The sequence below is a fragment of the Tenrec ecaudatus genome, chromosome 14 (assembly GCF_050624435.1).
Source record: "Tenrec ecaudatus isolate mTenEca1 chromosome 14, mTenEca1.hap1, whole genome shotgun sequence".
NCBI classification, from domain to species: domain Eukaryota; kingdom Metazoa; phylum Chordata; class Mammalia; order Afrosoricida; family Tenrecidae; genus Tenrec; species Tenrec ecaudatus.
This window is the reverse complement of record NC_134543.1, coordinates 6,011,072-6,031,156: the sequence shown is the minus strand read 5'-3', so window position 1 is coordinate 6,031,156 and position 20,085 is coordinate 6,011,072. Positions and strand designations below refer to the sequence as shown.

Sequence of the window (20,085 nt, the reverse complement as noted above, 5' to 3'; positions counted from 1 at the left end):
CACTGCTTGCTTCATTCATTCATTCATCACTCACCCAACCACCCATTCAACAACTGTTCATTACATATGCTCTATGCTCTAGGGCCAAAGTGAGAGTAACCATGAATAAGATTAACATCGCCACTAACTTCATGGAGTTTCCGGTCCCAGTGAGTTTGTCAATGGCTCTGGAGTCAATACTGCCATAAAGTATCTGAGATTTTAAATTTTGTTGAGAACCTACCTTCTGGGCTTCTGCCTTTATATATTTCGAGAAAGGTCTGACCCAATCCCTAAGAACTCAATGATGGCTAGAACTAGATTGGATTCATGAAAAGAGCGCCATGCCTCAGAGGCAGTCCTGGCTCAGATTAAGACCTAGAAATACCTGTTGAGCTCAATCCAAGGCCTCAGCTATTCTGGAATCCTCTCAGCTATCGAATGAAGCTTGATAAAAAAAAATATGGGGTATTTATTTGGACCCACCTCCAAATAAATAATGTCACCAGAATTGATGTATGATCAGGGAAAATAGTAACCTATGTAAGTGTCATATAAAGACGTCCCAAATATTTCAGTAATAGCTGAATTACATACTGGAGACAAATATACACAAAATTGGCACTATGTTTCAAAAATAAGGAAGATATTTATAATACTTATAGTGGTGTAAAACTGAAGTAACTACCATACTTGCCTGAAAGCTCATTGTTCATAGACTGGCCCATGCTTGTTTCTCTTCTAGTTTCTTTTGGATGGATTGTTGTGTTAAATAATAATAAAACTCGCAACATCATGAACCCATGAAAACAAAGCAGTGCACATCAATGAAGTTAGCATTCCAATTTACCTGTTCAACGGAGACGCAGAAAGATAGAGTCGTGTTGACCGTGGAGCTTGCTTCCAGAACTTGTAGCACAGGCATGTTTGATCACATTAATTTGCTCTATAGATGAATGCTTTTCTTATTTATTAACTTATTAAGTTGCTCTTTCTCAAAAGCAAAAGCAACAATAAAGAATCTACTATACACACACACACACAAATTGACGAGTGTTTAAATCTCTTTGTGCACGTCTTTGAAATAAGAGTGGGAAAATGGTTTACCAGAGGGAAACAAATTTTTGTTTCATAACAGAATCTCATTAATCATGAGTGGCTATTATAATTTTATTAGCACACTAGCATATTTAATTTTTATTTGCTTAATTATTTATTCTTAATAAAAATAAGGAAAACAATCCACCCAAGCATGTTTTATGAATTAATATAGTCGATGATCAACTTTAATAATATAATGAACCCCCCTGAGTGCACACCCCAACTTAAGGAAAAGAACATGAGTGTCAAGTAACTCGGACTTTAGGTTCCTTACACTTAATGCCATGGCTCCTTTTAAGCGGTCTCCTGACTTTGAACAACCATAACCTTCATTCCCACCAAAAATCTACCATCTTTGGGCTTGGTGAATCCTTTCTGACTTTCCTTTACTTGGAGATAATGCGGCAAATATCCTAACAGATCACCCCACCACAGATAAGAAAGTTTATTATTACGCATATCGAATGCTATAGAGAGAGAGCCATAAAGTTTTGCTCAATAGGAAATAATGATCTGTTCTCGAGCATCCATTCTATGCAATGAGAGTCAATGATGAAAAGAATGGAAAATAAATATGTATTCTTTTCTAACTTAAAAAATCAAGAATGAATCTGTAAGGGCAGCTTAAACGCTTGTTAACAGAGTATTATCTCTATTGATTCAAGATCTCTGCTTGATCCACTTATTTGGGTATTGATTGGTTGGTTCACGGAGTTATTCATTTCTGTTTCATTTAATAAAATAAACTGAAACTCAACACGAGCCAGAGTAACAAATTTGACTATTATGATCTGTCCACACGACCTTTACTCCAAGAGATGATACGCCCCATTAACTGACACTCATTAAAAAACAACAACAAAAGAGAGGGCAGAGAAAGTGCCCACGGCAAGACAGGGTCTTTGATTCTTACTCACATCAATACCCATGCTGTCAACATCAAAGTCTGGCCACTCAAGGTCTGGAAAAGATGAAGGAAAGGCCCATAACTTCAGGGGCAACGTTCCTAAAGGGTGTGAAGCAGAGCAGATGATAAACGGCTTGACACCTGAGTGCCACCGATGAGAGCATCTCACCTCTCCTGACGCCTGTTGGTAATTTCTGACTGAGGTGGCTGTTGATTCCCCCCCACACACCCCCAGCCCCCCGGCCCACCAACTTAATGATGTGAACAACAGCACAGGCCAGCAACCAGCCAAAGAAGACCACGTGGTCTTCGGCCGTAGGGGAAAACCACCTGGAGTGACATCTTTCTTAGGGAAGCTTCTGGGGCTTCAACAAATAGTATTGTTGACAACCCCCGTATGGGCACGTCATTAGACAAGCCTCTCACTTTTCGGTTATTACATCTTTTCACAGCATCTTATGGCACTTTTGTTGGTTTTTAGAAATCTATTCAATACTATCTGGGCTTGAACGGGGACGCACAAAGCCAAAGAAACGGCACCATGTACAGAAGCATGCCTCAGAAAAGAAAGTGAAGGCATGATCCTTTCAGTGGCTCCTAGCCACTGTCTGTGACTCAGGTGTTACCAGTGCTCATCAGTGGCCCAGGAGAGGATTGCCCATGCTTGTTTCTGTCATCTATACTATCCCTATTCATCACAGTAAGATCGTTGACTACCACTTACACCCATTTCCAAGTTCCCCTAACACCGAGTCATTTGTACCACATGTGGCCCTGGCAAAAACTGAGGTCATCCTGAACCTTGATCCTGCAGGGTACAAGCCAGAACAGAGAACACAGACATTGACAAAGCTTTCCACCCTCCTTCATCAAGCAACAACCAACAGACAATCGACCCTCGGTCATGTCCATGTCCTCTTCTCTAAAGAATGCTAACAAAATCCATCCAGGCACCATCAAGAGAAGGCCATGGACATTGTGTGTAACTGTCCAAATTTGGCCGCATTAGGAATTTTTCCCCACCGAAAACGATGCCATTCTTTCAATACATGAAAACAGGTACATATAGAGAGTTCTAGAATGCGTCCCTCTTTAATGCCTTGTGCATTTCACTGTTTTTGATAGATTCTCTCTTTGATTTTTTAAAAACAATCCTGCAGTCAAGGCATATTAGAAGCACTAGTTGCTTCAAACTCTCTACCATCTTTCCGCACCAGCACTACCAATAATAGAAGGAGCCTAGACCTTCCTCTGTGTTGGACCTCAGAGTTCCACACGTGTACCATTCACAGTCCATGGTTCAGACGCCACCAGTGGTCATCATGAGTCCAGAAATGACCTCGCTTTTCTTCCCTCCAGTGCACCTCTTATGATTGATTAGACAAGATAAGATCTTCATTACTCACATTGATTCTCCCATTCCCAATGCATGGAGTCAAGGGTCCTGCATGTGACCGTGGTCGACATGGATAACACCCCAGGCATCCATCCTGAGGGGTACAGGCAGAGCAGAGAAGACAAATCTTGAGAAAGCATCTTCCTTGCTTGTGGGACTTTCCACCTGTCGTTCTTCACACTGACCCTGGGGAAGGCTGACTTCCTCTTTTCTGAGGATACTATCGACTTTGCGAATCCCAGCATCCAAGCTAGGGTCCTGGACTTCGGTTTCTACTGTCCAACTGATCCTCAACAAAGGTAATCACCCTCCGCCCTGAAACGATACCCTTCTTAAGGTTTCTGACATACAAAGAAAGTGTGCCTTGCTTTTTCGACACATGTGTAGAGTCAGATGTTGCCTCGCCCTCTTTATTCCTATGAATTTAACTATTTCAAATGGAAATGCCCATTGATTCTTGATACTACACTAAAAACCATTAGTCATAAAAAGAAAAGACCCAGAGCCTCCCCACCAAGAGCCAATCCTTGAGCTGAAGAACTTGGCAGAGAGCTCCATCACTGTGGGCACCACCCTCCTGAAAGGTACAACCAGAGCAGATGATCAAAGGCTTGGCAGCTTAATTACATTGGTTGGACCATATGCCTGTCCTCACCCATGTTATCGCTGTGAGGCGCCACGAAGTCTGGTCTGACTCATAGTGACCCTATGCACATGGGATACACAAAGAAGATGGACAAACCGCCCACAGGGGAGGGTCTGTGACTGACTCACAGCAGTGTCCACGCTTCTTACACCGAGAGTCAAGTACCGCGCGGGAAACCCTGGAGCAGAGTTCATCACGGTTGTCCTGAAGGGTACGAAACAGAGCAGATGATAAAAGACTTGACATCATAATTTCCTTGATGGCCTCTTCCCCCACCCTAATTCATGCATTCAGTTAATAACTGACGGGCGGGATGTTTAATTCTAACCCCGTAGACGGGGATGGCACAGCGGGGAAAGGCTTGGGCTACATCGCCTCCACGGCTCTCGGCCATAGAAGAAACCTCTTGGAATGGTGCCTTCCTTTAGAGGGGCTTTCTAGGCCTCAACAAACAGTACTCCCGGGGGCCCCGTATATATTTATAATTGGCCAAGTCTTCCACTTTTCCAACTGTTTGTATCTCATGATTGGTGGGGGGCACTTTCATTGATTTTTGAAGATCTCCCAAGAAAATTGCTAGTCTGTATTTGCAACACCCTTTCCTACCGAGGGGAGGGATGGGATTGCCTTTGGATAGGACTTCAGAGTTCCACACACGTTCTGCTCATTGTCCATGACTCAGACGCCACCAGTGGTCATCATTGGTCCAGAATTGGCCTTCCTTCACATACACCTATTGCTATTGGTTCAGACAAGACCTATGACTGTTACTTACCTCGATTTTTATTCTCCCAACTCATGAAGCCAGTTGCGCTGCAATGTGGACATGGCAGAAATGAGATCATCCTGGATAGCCATCTGCCAGAGCAGAGAATACAAAAATTGAGACACATCTTGCTTGGTTGTGGAACATTCCACCTTTCCTTCCTCACGCTCTTAAGAGACTCTAGGTGGTGCTGACTTCTTCTCTGACAACGCAAACAACTTCTCACATACCGCCACCAAGGATGACATTAAGGACTTTGAATTTTACTTTCCCAATGAGCCGCAGCCAAAGAAGCAGCCATCCTCCACCTTGCAATGACACCATTTGTATGATATATGCTAAAAGCACTCCTTGATTTGTCATACATATGTAAATGTGGAAGGTGCTTCACCTGTTTTTATTCCTATGGATTTCATGCTTATCAATGGAAACTTCCATCTATTTTTCAATAATCTGCTAGGAAAACTCATTAGTCATCAAGGGGGAAGTATCAGCTCCTCTAACATCTGGTGCTTCTGACATTGTCCCTCTGGATTGGACTCAGTTCCAGACACAAACTAGTCACGGTCCACAATCCAGATCTCATCACCTATCGACACTAGTCCGGATTCAGCCTCTTGTGTGTCATTTGCTGCCATGCATTCGCCAGCTAACTGAGACCGGGGGGAGGGGAAGACACCAAGAAAGATGCGCACACCACCCGCACCAAGGAGGGCCTGTGACCGTGACTCGCAAGCGTCCACACTTCTAACACCTAGAACCCAATGCCAAGCTGGGAACCCTGGTGGGAAGGGCACCACTGCTGTCCCGAAGGGTATGAACCAGAGCAGATGATGACAGACCTGACATCTTCACTTTATTGACTGTCCCTTCCACGTGGCCTTGTGCCGGCATTTAGCTAACTACTGGCTAGAGTGGTTGTTTGTCCCCTCTCAAGCTACTGACCAACCAGAGAAGGAACATGACTGCAAATACACTGCTTCTACGGTTCTTAGCTGGAGCAGGAACCTGCTGGGATGGCACTTCCTTAAATGGGCATTAGGGGTTTCAATAGATAATGAGCATTTCTGTGGCCTCGCTAGATGCGTTTGTCATTGTCACTGGGGTTCCACATTTCCATGTTTTAATACTTTCCATGATACCTGTGGATAATTCCATTGATTTTGAGGAATATTATAGCGGGAAGAGGGGGCCACCAGTCCAGGGAAATAGCTACTCTTGGTCCATGGGCCCATTTAGCCCCAAAGCAGAGGCTGAGATGTTCCTCTGCACTGGACATCACAGTCCCACGCACGGACTGTTCATTGTCTGTGACTCAGATGCTACCAGTGGGCATCGTTGGGCCCGTGTCCTTTGCATACCTCTACTGTTATGGCTTCATTAATTAAGTAATCCTAATAAAAACACCTGAGGGGACACACAACCTCCTCCACTAAGACAACATCGCTGTCTTTGACTCGCGTAGATCCCAATGCTCTCAGCACATGGAGTCCATGGGAGGCGACGGGGCCCCTGGCGGGAACGGACGTCACCCTGAGGTGAGAAGAGGATACAAACATGCAGGTGGTATTCCCAGCGGTCGGGACTCCCCACATCTTAGTCTCATGTTCTGAGGGGCTGACAGTCCTGAGTAAGGCTGGCGTCTCTTCTCATAAGAACAACACTCTCTGGCAGGATGCCGCCATGTGAGAGTGTAGGCTCCGAGGAGGAATGTCCCATGATTCTGGACAAAGAGGGAACCACTTCTCAGCCCTCCTGAGGACCATTCGTAAGGAATGTAGCGCTGTGGTCTAGGAAAAGGGCATTCCTTGCTCTGCCATGTGCCTTTAGAGACCGAAGATGCTATTACACTCATACGTTCTTATCAGCGGAATATTTCTGATGCATACTTCTATGAATTTTGCTTTTATACCAGTCAAGTTAAAAAAAATCCCCTTGAATACACCTGTGCAGACAATCCCTTTTCACAGAGAGCAGAGACCAGGTCTTTCGCTGCTTGAACCTCAGACTTCCAGACACGAACTGTTCATCGTCCGTGACTCAGATGGCAATGGTTGTCATCATTGGTCCAGGCTTAGCCCCGGCTTTCTTCACGCCCAACACACACCTTTTAAGGATGACTCCCCCAACTAAGTAATACAAATTTTAAGCAATCGGAGCTACGTGATTAACATGCAATTTTTATTGCTGCTCACATCGATTGCCCCGTTTCTCACGCATGTCATCAAGGTGTTGCACGTGACCCCTGCAGACACTGACATCAGACCAGAGCACCCTTCCTGACGGGTGTGGAGCAGAGGGCACACAGACTGAGGCATTTTTCACAACTGCCCACCTTTCATTGCTCATGCGTTTGGTGGGCGATGGGCCCGGGCAACGCTGATCGGAACCACGGTCAGTGCATCTCGTCCAAGAACAAGAACGTTGGAGTTGGACTATCCAGATGATCTTTAGCCAAAACAGTAACTCCTAGAAATGCGCTACTTCTTAAGAATGCTGGGTTTCAAGACACGAAGGGCGTATTCTTTGCTTTGTCAAATTCAGTTAGACCTGGAATGTGCGCCACCATTTACATTTTGTTGATTTAAGTATTTCCGATGGAACACATCCATCAACTTTACCATCATATTCAACAAAGCTGCTACTAAGTGGTAAAAGGGGAATGAATATTCTAATATCCATGATCATTTCCACGGAGGACCACCTCTCTCTGTGTTGGCCCCCAGGTTGCAGAAACCATGACCCAGAAACCATCACTTGTCATCATTGGACCAAAGTGGGTGCTCTTGGATATAAGTTTTGGATTCAGACTCATCAGCCCTCTAGGACAGAGCAGAACTGCCCCCTTTGGGTTTCTGAGACTTAAAAAAAAACAACTTTACAGGACTAGACAGCCTCATCTTTCTCCATATGCTAATATGCTCCTTTCTCAAAAATCATACCAAACCAACTCACAGCCATCGAGTCAGTGCTGGCTCGTCAGCCTCACGGGCTCAGAACTGCCCCTGTGGGTTTTGAACACTGGGACTTTTTTACAGGGGTAGAAAGCTGCATCTTTCTCCCACACTCCCCTCTCAAGGAATCTGAAGATTGTTCTGCACATTGAGTGGTTGGTGCCAGCCTGTGCAGTCTTTTGTTGTGCTGTGGTAGCTTGCTCTCAGTCAGAACTGACATGAAGACACCTGACAACAAGAATGCAGAGACAAACTAAACACTAATCCACACCGAACATCAAGGAAACGCTCCTCGTTTCTTTAAGGGTCACTTGAAAATAAGATAACAATTGGCCCAAGCTTGGGATTCCTTGCTTTTTATTATTGTTACAGAATGACATAAACACTGTGACCAAATAAATCATCCGAACCAAGAGCTTAGGCAATTATTAAGCTCAGCCTAGGCTCTTTATATCCCCATCGGTCACAAGTAAAATCTGTATTACCAGAAATTAGTTCTCTTGTGGTCACTCTGGAGGGTAAAGTTGGACACCAGAAAGAAAGAAACCATTCTGAGGAACTATAATGGGTGTCTGGTGAATATTACTAGATTAATCACCATCTCTGATTGGTGGCAAATTTTTATCACCAGCCTCTAATTGTCCAGTGAGTCGCTCAGCTTTAATTTTTCATAGGGTGAGAAGTACCACTGTCCACATCACTCAGGACAAGAGTGGGGACGGCCTGTTAGGAGCGGTTGTCTCCGTGCTCACCACGTAGATAAATGTTTGTAACAACTTGTAAGACTTGTAACAACGTGAAATGGGATTCATCGAGATGCTTGTTTCACAGACATCATCTCACCCAGAGGCCTTGATTTGGTTGTGTATGTCTATGTCTGCAAGGGGGCCCTGGTGGCACTGTGGTTAAGCACTGGGGGTCAATCCTCCAGGTCTATATTTGAAAACCACCAGGATATCCTCGTGAGAAAGAAAGAGCTTCTATTCCTGCGAGTTGTTACAGTCTTGGAAACCCACATGGGGCAGTTCTATCCCACCCTACCCTACTCTACCCTACCCTACCCAATCCTTCCCTAGCCTATTCTAGCCTACCCTCCCCTACCCAACCCTACCCTACCCTAGCCTACCCTACCCTTCCCTACCCTAAAGGGTCACCAAGAGTCAGGATGGACTCAATGGCAGTGAGACTGGCAGCAAGGAGCTAAGTGTTGGGCTTGCTAACTGGAAAGTCGGTGGCTCAAAGGGACCACGGCCCCTTGGGAGGAAAATGAGACTATCTTCTTTCATTTAGTTGAGTGAGTGAGGCAACCGTCAATTTAGCCCCTGATCAGAACAAGCTAACAAACTTATTAAATTCATCTTTCTATTTGCTCTTCATCCAAACAGGTTATATGCTTCATCTATTTTTAATGGACCTCAATGCTCCCGAAATATTTTAATTATAACCGCTCTCATCATAGGTCATCCACTTTCATCTGTTTCATTAGTGTATTGATTTATTCACTGATGCACATCTAATAATAGATAGCTATCCACAAGAGCTTTAGAATCCCATGAATACTGCTGTATCTGTCTATAGACTCACCTTTCCACAGCTTGAATAGGTTCTCTTATAATTGGACTTCAGTAATAGAGACAAAGAATTAATACGAATAGCTGTGCCCTATCATTCCCACTGTGGGAACCTCGGTCATTTATCTGGCCCACATCCTAAGGATTTAGCAATGATCATGAACCACCTTAAACCCAACATCTAGAACATTGTCAGTATCTTCCATAATCCACCGTCCTCTTCTCCCCTCAGGAAGCCAACGAACATGGACGGTGAACGGACTCAAACCAAACCAAACTCACTGCCATCGAGTAGATTGTGCTCATGATCAGCCTGCAGGACAGAGTAGAACTGCTCCTGTGGGCTTCTGAGACTGTCACGCTTCCAAGGAGGGGCAAGCCTGCTCCGTCTCCAGCAGAGTGGACGGTGGTTTCGAACAACTGACCTTGTGGTTAACAGCCCAACGAATGACTACCAGGTCACCAGGGCAGCAACATTAATTTAAATCAGTGGTTCTCAACCTTCCGAATGCCGTGACTCTTTCATACAGTTCATGTGGTGGTGACCCCCCAGCCGTACAACTGTTGTTGTTGCTATTTCATAACTGTCAGTTTGCTACTGTGATGACTCATATGACCCCTGTGAGAGGGTCATTGGACCCCCGAGGGGGTCATGACCCACAGGTGGAGTGCCGCTGGCTTAAATGGAATATATAGACAGCTGTGGGAGCAAACGTCCTCCCCCATTTTCTAGGAATAAAATGCAGTGTGGCTGCAATGAATGGTCTCCCATCCCCTTCTCTCTATTGTCAATAAAGGGTCTTTGTTTCACTCAGGTTAGTGGCCTTCTACTCCTTCTAGAAGCATGGTACACCCAATAAAGAATAAGAGCTTTTAAAATTATTGTACATCAATTTTCACTACCTACTCACGGTGTTAAGAGCCAACACCCTCATCATTAGAAAATGACGAAATCAGCAATTTTGTGTTCTTTCTCGGCGGTCCAATGCATTTGTTATAAAAACGATAATAAACCAGCCTAGATTTAGAGAATTTTGAATGGAGGTCAAATAAGCACTTTGGCTTACAGCACATTTTATCTTCGGCCCCAAAATGGTATGCTTATTTTATTTATTGGCTGATTGGACTAGTAATTAAAAAAGCAAAACACCCATGAAGCCACAAGTCACAGCAAAAGGAATGACTCCGAGGATGACATACATCTGTCTCTCTGCTCCTGATACACAGAAGCAAAACCTAGATCTTTGTTCACGGCTCTCACTTGTGAATAAGCTGGTGTGCGTGGACTGTCTCTTACCGAAACCTCGCTTGCGCTCACGGATTAGTTGACTCCCAGGTCATTTTCCTTTTAAAGGAAAGAAAATGAACCTTTGTCAGAGCAGCCCCGCGAGGAAACGCGAGGTGTTTTTCCTGATCCTTTGTGCAATGCGGGGAGGCCCGGCCGTTGCTCCCCCTTCCCATTAGCATCAGATGGGCAGAACTGGATTAGCCATCAGCTTTGTTTCATAAGCTTTCTGCACTTTTGGTAATTGGTTGACTTTGAACATACTCATGCCTTCATTTATATTAATTAACCCAAACTCATCCAGAACACTGAAAGCGACATCTGTCCAGAGTCCCACAACACACCAGATGCCTCATTAGTTATTATTATTGAAGGTACCTAGTGACCAGAACGGCATTCATCAGAAGTCCTGTTGTATTCAACAACAGTCTAGTCTGAGCATAGGCTCTTTTCATTTAGTTAATTGTTGGTAATTTATTTAATTATGCAAATTTTCCCCCTTTTCTTGTTATTAAAACTACGGCCCACCACCGACTCAATACAGGAACAGCAAACTTGGTGCACAATGGGTACCATGCTCCTTAACTGAAGGGTAGCAACCTTGACTTTTTTCTGCAGTGGTCCTCAGTGCTTCCGATGGGGAGCCATCAAGAGGTGCAAAAGGGCTCCGAGGCAAGAGGTTGGCAGCTTGAACCCACCTTGAAAGACTGGCCTGATTTTACGTTTGAAAACCCTGTGCACACCCCGGGTCAGCCTGAGTTCGGATCAAGCCGATGTCAAAGTCAAGGCCAATGCTGCAAAGGCTGAGAGAGCTCCCACGGCGCCTCCCAATGAACCTGGCCTCCTGTGAGATGCATGCACAGCCTTGCAAAATCCAGGGCCCTAGAGTGAGGACTGGTCATATTCTAACCAATAAATACAGCCAAACAACTAAAGACAGAAAGGAATGTAGCACCCGAGGTCAGACTGCCAAGACTGTGGCTGCCATCCATCTCGGGTGCTCTGTGGGCGTCAGTGGCCACCCTGTGGCGAGATGCCCGATGGAGAAGTCTACGGGCTAAGGAACTGGAAGTGCAGGCAGTCCCCAGTCAATAGCCCTCGGAGGACAACACACTACCAACAACCACGCAAACTAGGAAGCACCACCTCCTTTCCCCGGCCTCAATCAACCTTGAACCTCAACTCAAGGGAGACCCAGAAGGAAGACACTAAGTCACAGCCAGATCCTGGGCTCACAGACAGAGAGCCTGGGGTCTGCTCCATGACAAGAGAGAACAAACAGAGGAAAGGACGGGGAAAGGACAGAGTGGTGTCCATCACTATTTTCGTCATCAGCCCATGCTCCTCCTTAATTGCCTATGATGCTTCTATGTGCGTCTGAGCTCACTAAAGGAGCCCTGGTGACACAATGATCAAGTCCTGGCTGCTGACAGCGAGGCTGTCCGTTGGAGGCCGCCCAGTGGCTTCGCAGAGATGATCTTTCTCAACCGTCTAGGAAGCCCTTCGGGTCAAAACCAACTCAGCATCACACGGAGACAACAGCGCCGTGGCTTCTGTTAAAATCCTACGGCGATTATCGATGTCTCCAGCCCCCAGCCCCGACCTCGATTCCGTTATCCCCAACGTCCATGGAAGGTCTACGCCCTAAGAGGGACTGGGCTCATGCCCGGCGTAAATCCATGCTGTTCCATGGCCGCCGTTCTTCTCCATCCATATAGACACTGGGTTACGCCTTCCTTGTTTCACGGATCATGAGACAATCAATGCTTCTGAATCCCCCAAACCATTTTTAAAACAAGAGCCTAGGTTTCCGTAACATCTGCCCACAGATGCTTTCTCAGAGCGGAATGAGGTAACCCTCTTTGTGTAACAGACTCAGCTGAGCAGACCCCGTTGGGTCAATCACTAGCCCTGCCTCAGATGGGCCCTGAGAGTTCTGCTCATTGGTCAGTGCTTGGTCCTCTTTTCACTGAATTGGAGCACATTTCAAAGGTAGGACAACAAACAACAACAGGCCCATTATCTGAGCCCACCCTGAAAACACTGACAATATCTTACATCTCATTATTCTCGCATTGTTGCTAAATTGACTGTCTTTATACACAGAGGGAGGCTTAAATCAACTGTGACGGAAAAATAAAATGGAATAATTAAGTGACTGTGAAAATGAATAAAATTGTCTCGCTTGCTTCTTCTTAATTGACCACAGGTGTGGTAAATTGGTTCACACATGGCCTCATTCGTTTTATTTGTCGATGTAGCAATTTATCCCTTTTAATAACAGAGGTAACACCCATGACAAATCGCCAACCCAGAAACAGTTACTTTGACTGTTACTTACATAGGTTTCTACCTTTATTCAAAAGGATAACAGCCAAGATCTTCCTCGTTAGAGAATGATTGAATCTTCTGGGGTGCATCTGTGGAACACAAACAAAGGTAAAACTAAGGAGGGAGGGAGGGAGGGAGGGAGGGAGGGAGGGAGGGAGGGGGAGGCAGGAAAATAAAACTTTTTTTTTTTTCCAGTTGAGCTCAAGTCAACAGGAATGGTTTGGGAACCCATTTGGGGACTTTGTATAGAGCCTGTTTAAATCTCGAATGTCTCTTCAGCTGTGGAAGCCCCCTCCCCTTCCAGGGTGGTGACAGACATTTCTGAAACGGACACAGAACACAAGAAACTACCACGACCGCTCCCAGTGTCTAGCTGCCCCTAGTGCCCCAGGGGCACTTGGAGTGGGCATTTGGGCTACGAACAGAAAGGCACACACCTCAGTCCCGCCCGTGACTGCAAGGCCGGGAGAGGAGGCTACCGGTACAGTCTAGAGATGCGTGGTCTTGGAAAAGCTCTTTAGGGCCAACTGTGAGTCGGAATCAGCGGGATACAAATGGGGGACCCAGAGAGGGCACCCAGAGAGTCTTCCTAAATAAATCTGGATTGCACAGATACAGGTCGTTAGGCACGTCTGTTGTAGTTATTTATGCATATGTGTAGGAAGGCAGTTACTTCATGCATGTCTTATGTAGTTACTTCATGGAGGCATGTGTATGTGTCCTAATTTCATGTAGGAACGTAGATACGTGTGCCATTACTATATGTCAAAAGGTGGGTGGGCAGGCAGGAAGCTGCTTATGAATGAACGTATGCAGTTACTTTATGACTGGCTGGGTGGGGTTGCAGTGTGTATGTATGTTATGTTTGTATGTATGTACCATGTGAGTGGTTACTTACTCTCTCTGGATATCTATCATGGCTGTGTGTGTGTGTGTGTGTGTGTGTGTGTGTGTGTGTGTGGTTAACTGATGGAAGTTACGTATGGATGGAGTTACCCATGGAGGAGTTTAATTATTTATTCCATTTTTAGGAACAATGTCGAATGTATCCCAAAATATGAGAGAGGGGACTCTTGAAGTGGTGAGAAGCTAGAACGTGTTCTTTCTCTGAAGAGCAGTGGGGTCTCGAGCTGAGTCCTCATGACCCACCCTTGTTGCTTAGCCCATATTCCTCATGGCTCTGGGATTTGCGTTCTTCGACATGACTCATGTAAGCATATTCTTTTACTTCTCCACTAGCATGCCATTAATATGTTCCGTGAGCCACGGAAACCGGACAGCTCTGATGAAGGTCCAACGTGCTCATTACCTGCCTGCTCCTGAGCCCGGTGACCCTGCTCGACGGGGTTTCTGAGGCTGTGAATCTTATGGGAGCACACGTGCTTATCTACCGTCCTGAAAAGTCGTTGGTGGGTTTGAACCAGCAACTCTGGTTAGCAGCTCAAGGCTTAACCCATTGTGTCATGGTCATTAGGCATCACAAGGCCATGTCAATTGGATAGTTCATCTACAATGAACTCCTAGCCTCTTCTTAATAAAACCCAATCCCAACAGCTAACTACCAACCCAGAACAGCTGTCTGAACTCTTACATATTCATTCTCTCTCTCTCTCTCTCTCTCTCTCTCTCTCTCTCTCTCTCTCTCTCTCTCTCTCTCTCTCTCTCTCTCTCTGCTCCTTGGTCAAAAGGATCAGCTTTGAATGATTCTTTTTTTACTGGAACGCCTTGCTTCAAAAATGCATTAGCAATGATTCTTATTGCATTACGAACGCGTGTGTTTTGACTAAGAGCAGCCGATGTTGTCTTTCTCCATTAGCCTATTTCTTTGTTCACACCACGATTTGTTGAAAAGAATACAGTCCATACTCAACTGAAGACCAAAACCAAACTGCAGATTAGGTTTAAATCTTGGAGAACATTCACGTTCCCTAAAGAAAATACATAGGACCTCAGAGATGGTGGGTTTAATCAAAATCCTTGATTCAGACACCCCAGGGTACTCATCACTGGCCCGGGATAGGCTGGCTCTTCCTTCACGTATGCCTGTGTTTACGTTCATGGATTATTAGTAATGACAGCAACACACAGGAGTTAAAAAGAACAAGATTACTGAACATAGCCCACATCTGTTGACACGTTCGTCACCCCAGAGACCTAACACAAGAACATTCTTTTTCCAAGTGGCCCTCAGGGATCCATGTATAGACCCACCAACATTCTAGCCCCATCCCCTTTTCCATACTTATGCTGGTCCAAGCTTACTACTTTTAAATAGTTCTCCCACAATAATAAATATAGGAAAATCAGCACCCACGAGCCCAATGGCTTCTCACACATTTTCCACCTTCCCCCGTGCTCCTCTCTCAGCAAGGAGGCCTCTCACGGAAACACGCTGGGAGGTCACCTAGCTGCGCTGTCCACGGCCATTGCCACGAGTCAGACGTGGCTACTAAGGGCTTGCATGGCGGCTAGCACAACGGAAGGACTGAATTCTTTTAAAATGTGACTTGAATGTAATCCATTTAAATTGCCCTGTGTGGCCAGCGGCAACAACATGGAACCGTGCCCTGCTAGATTTGATTACTGTAGAAATGTTTTAATCAAACACAGCACCAAATTAGATGAATTATTTCAAAATTAGTGCATTATTCATAAATAATAATTTATTATGACCCAGCAGTAGATTGTTGGTAGATTAGTCATTAAATTAATAATACATCAGATGGATTATTAACCAACAACTACAATTTGCTTAATTCCATGCCTTATAACCTCTGGTTCCTAACACATCCCTAGCATGGGCTAGGCAAGGCTTGATGTCAGGAACACAAGGAACACTAATGAAAAAAAGTCGTCCAAGGTGAGAACACTGAGTGTTACTTACTTCCTTCTCCTTCGTCCTCCCACAAAGGTAATCGCCAGAATCTCTATCAGTAGACATCCGTGAAATCACACATGGTCTTCAGTCTGTGGATGGAGTAAATATTCATTTTCAAAAGAACGAATGGCCCCAATTTCTATTCCTTTAAAACGCATGACTCATGTGATGTTAAATTGACCAGAAAACTGATTTAAGTGCCTCATTTTTCTTGACCCAAGAAGAATACCCCTTTTTAATAATTGTTTACAGTATAAAATGAGCACCTTTGAATGGAGGACACTCATGACCAACCCGTGTGGAAATGGTCCCCGGGTATCTTTCTCTACATAACTGTACCCAACCTGGGAAGAGAGTCAATAGCGGGCACCAAGACCCTTATCATCTTTGCTTCAAAACAGCACGTCTCATTAGAACATACTTCTCGTCTTAAAAAACAAACCACCATTGGCTGTGATAATCACTCATGAATATTTGCGAATTCACTAACATTGGACACGAGCCAGGAATAATAGTGATAAGCCATCATATGGTCCATCACATGAATGCAAGTTAAAAAACTAGATGCTTGTTTTTAATAGGACTCCAGGAAACAACAACTCTCTTCACAAGGCACGCCTAAAAGGCGAATCATGCGCGTTCTTTCCCACGTAAACAGCTAACCAATTATTTATCCATGAAAACGCCTTCTCCAGGGAAAACCAAACAACCACTTACATAAAATAATACTATTGAATCTAGCAGACAACTCCCGCCAGAAAGAAATAACAGCCTTTATCAATGTATTTTCTTGGAATTCAAAAAAAATTGTTTTAAACAAAACAAAACCCTCCCTGCCCTGAGAGTTTAAATCAGTGTTTCCCAATGATCCAGGGGATGTAAATTAGATACATCTGCACTTTCTCATGGGCTACGGGCTCTATAGTACAAACGCTGTTCATTGCCAGGAAGAGTGCTGGGTAATTTTTACTAAAAGTTGGGGATCCTATGCTTTAAATCTGTGTGGAACTAGACAGCCCGTCTCTTGCCCTCAAGTGACTAGTGGGCTCGGACCACTGACCTTTCTTTTAGCGGCCAAGGACGCCGACAGAGCTCTCCTGAGACTCGGGACTCAAAAAGTATGAATGGCAGGGCTTGAAGCTCCAACCTTTCAGGTCCCAACAAGCCTCGTAGTTGCTGTGCCATGCGGGGTTAGCACCCTTAGCACCGTTTCATTGCCGATGCTTCATCTTTCAAATCAAGGAAACCCAAATTGGCAGTGCTCGCTGGGGCCCAAAAGAATCCTATTACTTTTCAGTTCTCTCGATCTGCACTTCCTGTGACGATGGAGTGGCGGGATAAATATGCAAATTTCTCCATCAGCACTGTCCAATCGGGTGGCCGCTGGCTACACGCGACTTGAAATGTGGCTGACGTGACTTAAGTAAATGACGTGACTTAAGGAGGGAGGTTTGAAACCACCAGCCGCTCCACAGGAGAAAGATGAGGCGTTCTACTGCCGTCGAGATGTAAAATCGTTGAGGCACACGGGGGCGGTTCTACGTTGTCCTGTACGGTCGCTATGAATCGAAGCCAACTCGGTGGCAGTGGGTCTGATTTGGCAGACACTGGGCAAGACCCCTGAGTGGGGCTAGCAACCCACAAGATGCCTCTACACGAGGCTTGTTAGGAAAAGGTCAGGGACCACCTGCGGATTCAGGTGGACAGATGCCCATCTCCACTGATGGTCCAGAAACAGGCCTTTTCTACATTTTTCTATAGCTACCGTGGTACTCGGTGCCTTCGCGTCGGAAAGGAGCCATTGCAGCCCACCGGAGGTTGGAAGGAACCACTGCCGGGCCGGTGCCCTCTGCACAATTGGCGTTAGGTGTAACTCCTTTTCTCTAAAAACTATAATCCCTTTTATTTCTATCATTCATTATAACAAGTCCGTGTGCTATTTATTATACTAAGTCACTTTCAATATAATTAGTATATTGGCAGTTACTCTTGGACACATTAAACCACAGGTGGTAAATGCCTGATTTGAGTTTGTAAACGTGTTGACCCTCAATCCATGACCTGCAAACACAACTCTGATGCTCCCATGTATCAGAAACGTCATCACACCCCGAAGGAAGAGGAACACTGTCCTATTTCCTTTATTGGAACTCACAACTCCAGGGAAGCATTAATATTAATCTGATTCATTTGCCTCTCTCATAAGTAAGTGAGGTGTGCCTTTCTATGTATTTATCTATAATTCATTAATCCATGCATCCATTTACATATGATAATACAACCCATATTCATGAGCAATAAAAACCCCACAAGCATGACTTTGGAATAGCTCGTAACATTTCCCACAGATGTCAGCCCTAGGTTCCTATTGACAATGGACCTCAGAGTTACAGATAGGGTTTCACCAAATTGTCCTGTTCAGATGCCCCACACGTACTCATCATCGATCCATGTCTCATACGCTATGCCCTTTATTCCATCATAGAGTTCCTGACTTATTCCTGAGCTCAGTAATAGGAAAATGACCCAATACCTGTGAAAGTTCACTTCCCACAGAGCTAGAGACTCGGACCTCCTTGCGCAATGTCCTTTGGGGCTAATATGAAGCTGGGAGTGTCGTCCCAGCACCGTGATTCCCAGGGTGGGCCACTGGACGCGCCAGGGTGTTAAAGACGGCAGCATGAGCAAGTGGGAGATGTTCGTCTTCCACCACAACTAAGGGGAAAACATGACCTTGGTCTGAATTCAAAGTCGTTGAGCTTGCCCCTTAATGGATTTACAGTCCACAGCAGTTGCAGTGGAGAGAGGTTTAAATCCACGTGGGGCACTGCTGAAATGGGCGGCTCGGCCGGTGTGAAGGGACTAGCGCGCCCCTGTTCTCTGCAGGAAGCCCTTCCAGCACTGGTCGTTCATGGCCGGCTCTGACTTGGCTGCAATCGTAGCTATTGGATTATTGGAAGGAATTCCCTCAGACTCATCCACAAACTCCCCCACCAGCAGTAATAATATGAACTTAGAGTTTTACTTACCTGCCTCTTTCTCCTTACCCCTGGATGGAATGGGGGGTTGGGGGGAGGGTCCTTCACCAACAGATGCCAATGAAGTATCCACTCTACCAAGGAAAAAGCAGATATTTTTCTTTTTCTTTATCATTTTATTGGGGGTTCATACAACTCTTATCACAATCCATAAATAACATCAATTGTGTAAAGCACATTTGTGCATTCAAATTGCCCTCATCATTCTCAAAACACTTGCTCTCCACCTAAGCCCCTGGCATCAGCTCCTCATTTCCCCCCTTCTTCCTCGCTCCCCCGCTCCCTCATGAACCCTGGATCATTTATAAATTATTATTTTGTCATATCTTTCCCTGTCCGACATCTCCCTTCACTCACTGAAAAAAGCAGATTTTAAAGAGCATCAAATAGCCTACATTTTTTAAAAAGCAAAACAAAAACCTCACTGCCTATAGGCAGATAGGGTAGAAGTACTCCGTAGTAACTGGAGTAGAAAGCCCTGTCTTCCTCCTGCAGAGCTAGCTGGTGGTTTGGAACTGCTGACCTCATGGTTAGCTGCCCAATATGTAGCCAATATGCTACCAGGTCTCCTCGGTCTACATGTAGCTTTTTAAAACAAAGCGCAGTTGTGAAATAATCATTTAGCCATAAACCCTAACACAATAATCACATGTTGCAAGAGTAGAGCTTATATTTACTCTACATTTCATGTTATATTATAATTCATACACGTCCCATTTATTGACTCATGTCACTTTGATGTTAAATAATCCAGTAAAGCTGACAGAACCCAGTATTGAGTGATCATTAATAGAAACGCCCATCTGTGCATGCCACTCTTCCCATAAGTAAGATCCAAGAAGTCAAGATCATCTTTTCTACGGGGTTTTATTACTTCAGAATTGGGACACAGAGAGATGCAATTCAATCTCCCCAATGGTCCAAGCTTGAACCTACTTAATCAATTTATTGATTCACTTACAAACTGACTGACTTAATGATTCATGGGAAAATAAGACCACTCTTATTTTTCTCATATAAATTCAAAATCGTTGAATCGCAAAACAGAATTGGAAAACCACTACCCACAAATATTTACATGTACAACTAACTTGGAGGACCTAGACCCTGTCTTTTCTTATGCAGAAAAGTTGTGCAAAATACTATTCCCCTCATATTCAATGGCATGCTCTCCATTGGTGGATCCTTTGCTCATGTGCTGAAAAGTGAATCTGAACAATAATGTATACATCT

The 20,085-nt window shown here is 44.9% G+C and overlaps 1 long non-coding RNA gene and 6 other non-coding genes across 7 annotated transcripts in view; all 7 read right to left on the bottom strand.

Moving 5' to 3' along the window:
• Positions 1–3,243: 3,243 nt before the first annotated feature.
• On the bottom strand, positions 3,244–3,318 carry LOC142427082 (small nucleolar RNA SNORD113/SNORD114 family). Its single transcript, XR_012779911.1, has one exon. It is a non-coding gene; the product is annotated as a small nucleolar RNA SNORD113/SNORD114 family (small nucleolar RNA).
• A 608-nt stretch (positions 3,319–3,926) lies between these two features.
• LOC142425550 (uncharacterized) overlaps positions 3,927–20,085 on the bottom strand; it is a 46,472-nt gene continuing 30,313 nt past the window's right edge. Inside the window, exons 5-9 of the long non-coding RNA XR_012779686.1 lie at positions 18,844–18,926; positions 15,821–15,903; positions 12,947–13,025; positions 4,805–4,887; positions 3,927–4,233 (exon numbers count right to left, since the gene is read on the bottom strand). This is a non-coding gene — a long non-coding RNA (uncharacterized LOC142425550). The remainder of the gene's footprint in view (positions 4,234–4,804; positions 4,888–12,946; positions 13,026–15,820; positions 15,904–18,843; positions 18,927–20,085) is intronic.
• LOC142427079 (small nucleolar RNA SNORD113/SNORD114 family) lies at positions 4,664–4,738 on the bottom strand. Its single transcript, XR_012779908.1, has one exon. It is a non-coding gene; the product is annotated as a small nucleolar RNA SNORD113/SNORD114 family (small nucleolar RNA).
• On the bottom strand, positions 6,067–6,141 carry LOC142427084 (small nucleolar RNA SNORD113/SNORD114 family). Its single transcript, XR_012779913.1, has one exon. It is a non-coding gene; the product is annotated as a small nucleolar RNA SNORD113/SNORD114 family (small nucleolar RNA).
• LOC142427081 (small nucleolar RNA SNORD113/SNORD114 family) lies at positions 6,792–6,866 on the bottom strand. Its single transcript, XR_012779910.1, has one exon. It is a non-coding gene; the product is annotated as a small nucleolar RNA SNORD113/SNORD114 family (small nucleolar RNA).
• LOC142427085 (small nucleolar RNA SNORD113/SNORD114 family) lies at positions 14,879–14,950 on the bottom strand. Its single transcript, XR_012779914.1, has one exon. It is a non-coding gene; the product is annotated as a small nucleolar RNA SNORD113/SNORD114 family (small nucleolar RNA).
• Positions 18,189–18,265, bottom strand: LOC142427083 (small nucleolar RNA SNORD113/SNORD114 family). The gene has a single exon (XR_012779912.1). It is a non-coding gene; the product is annotated as a small nucleolar RNA SNORD113/SNORD114 family (small nucleolar RNA).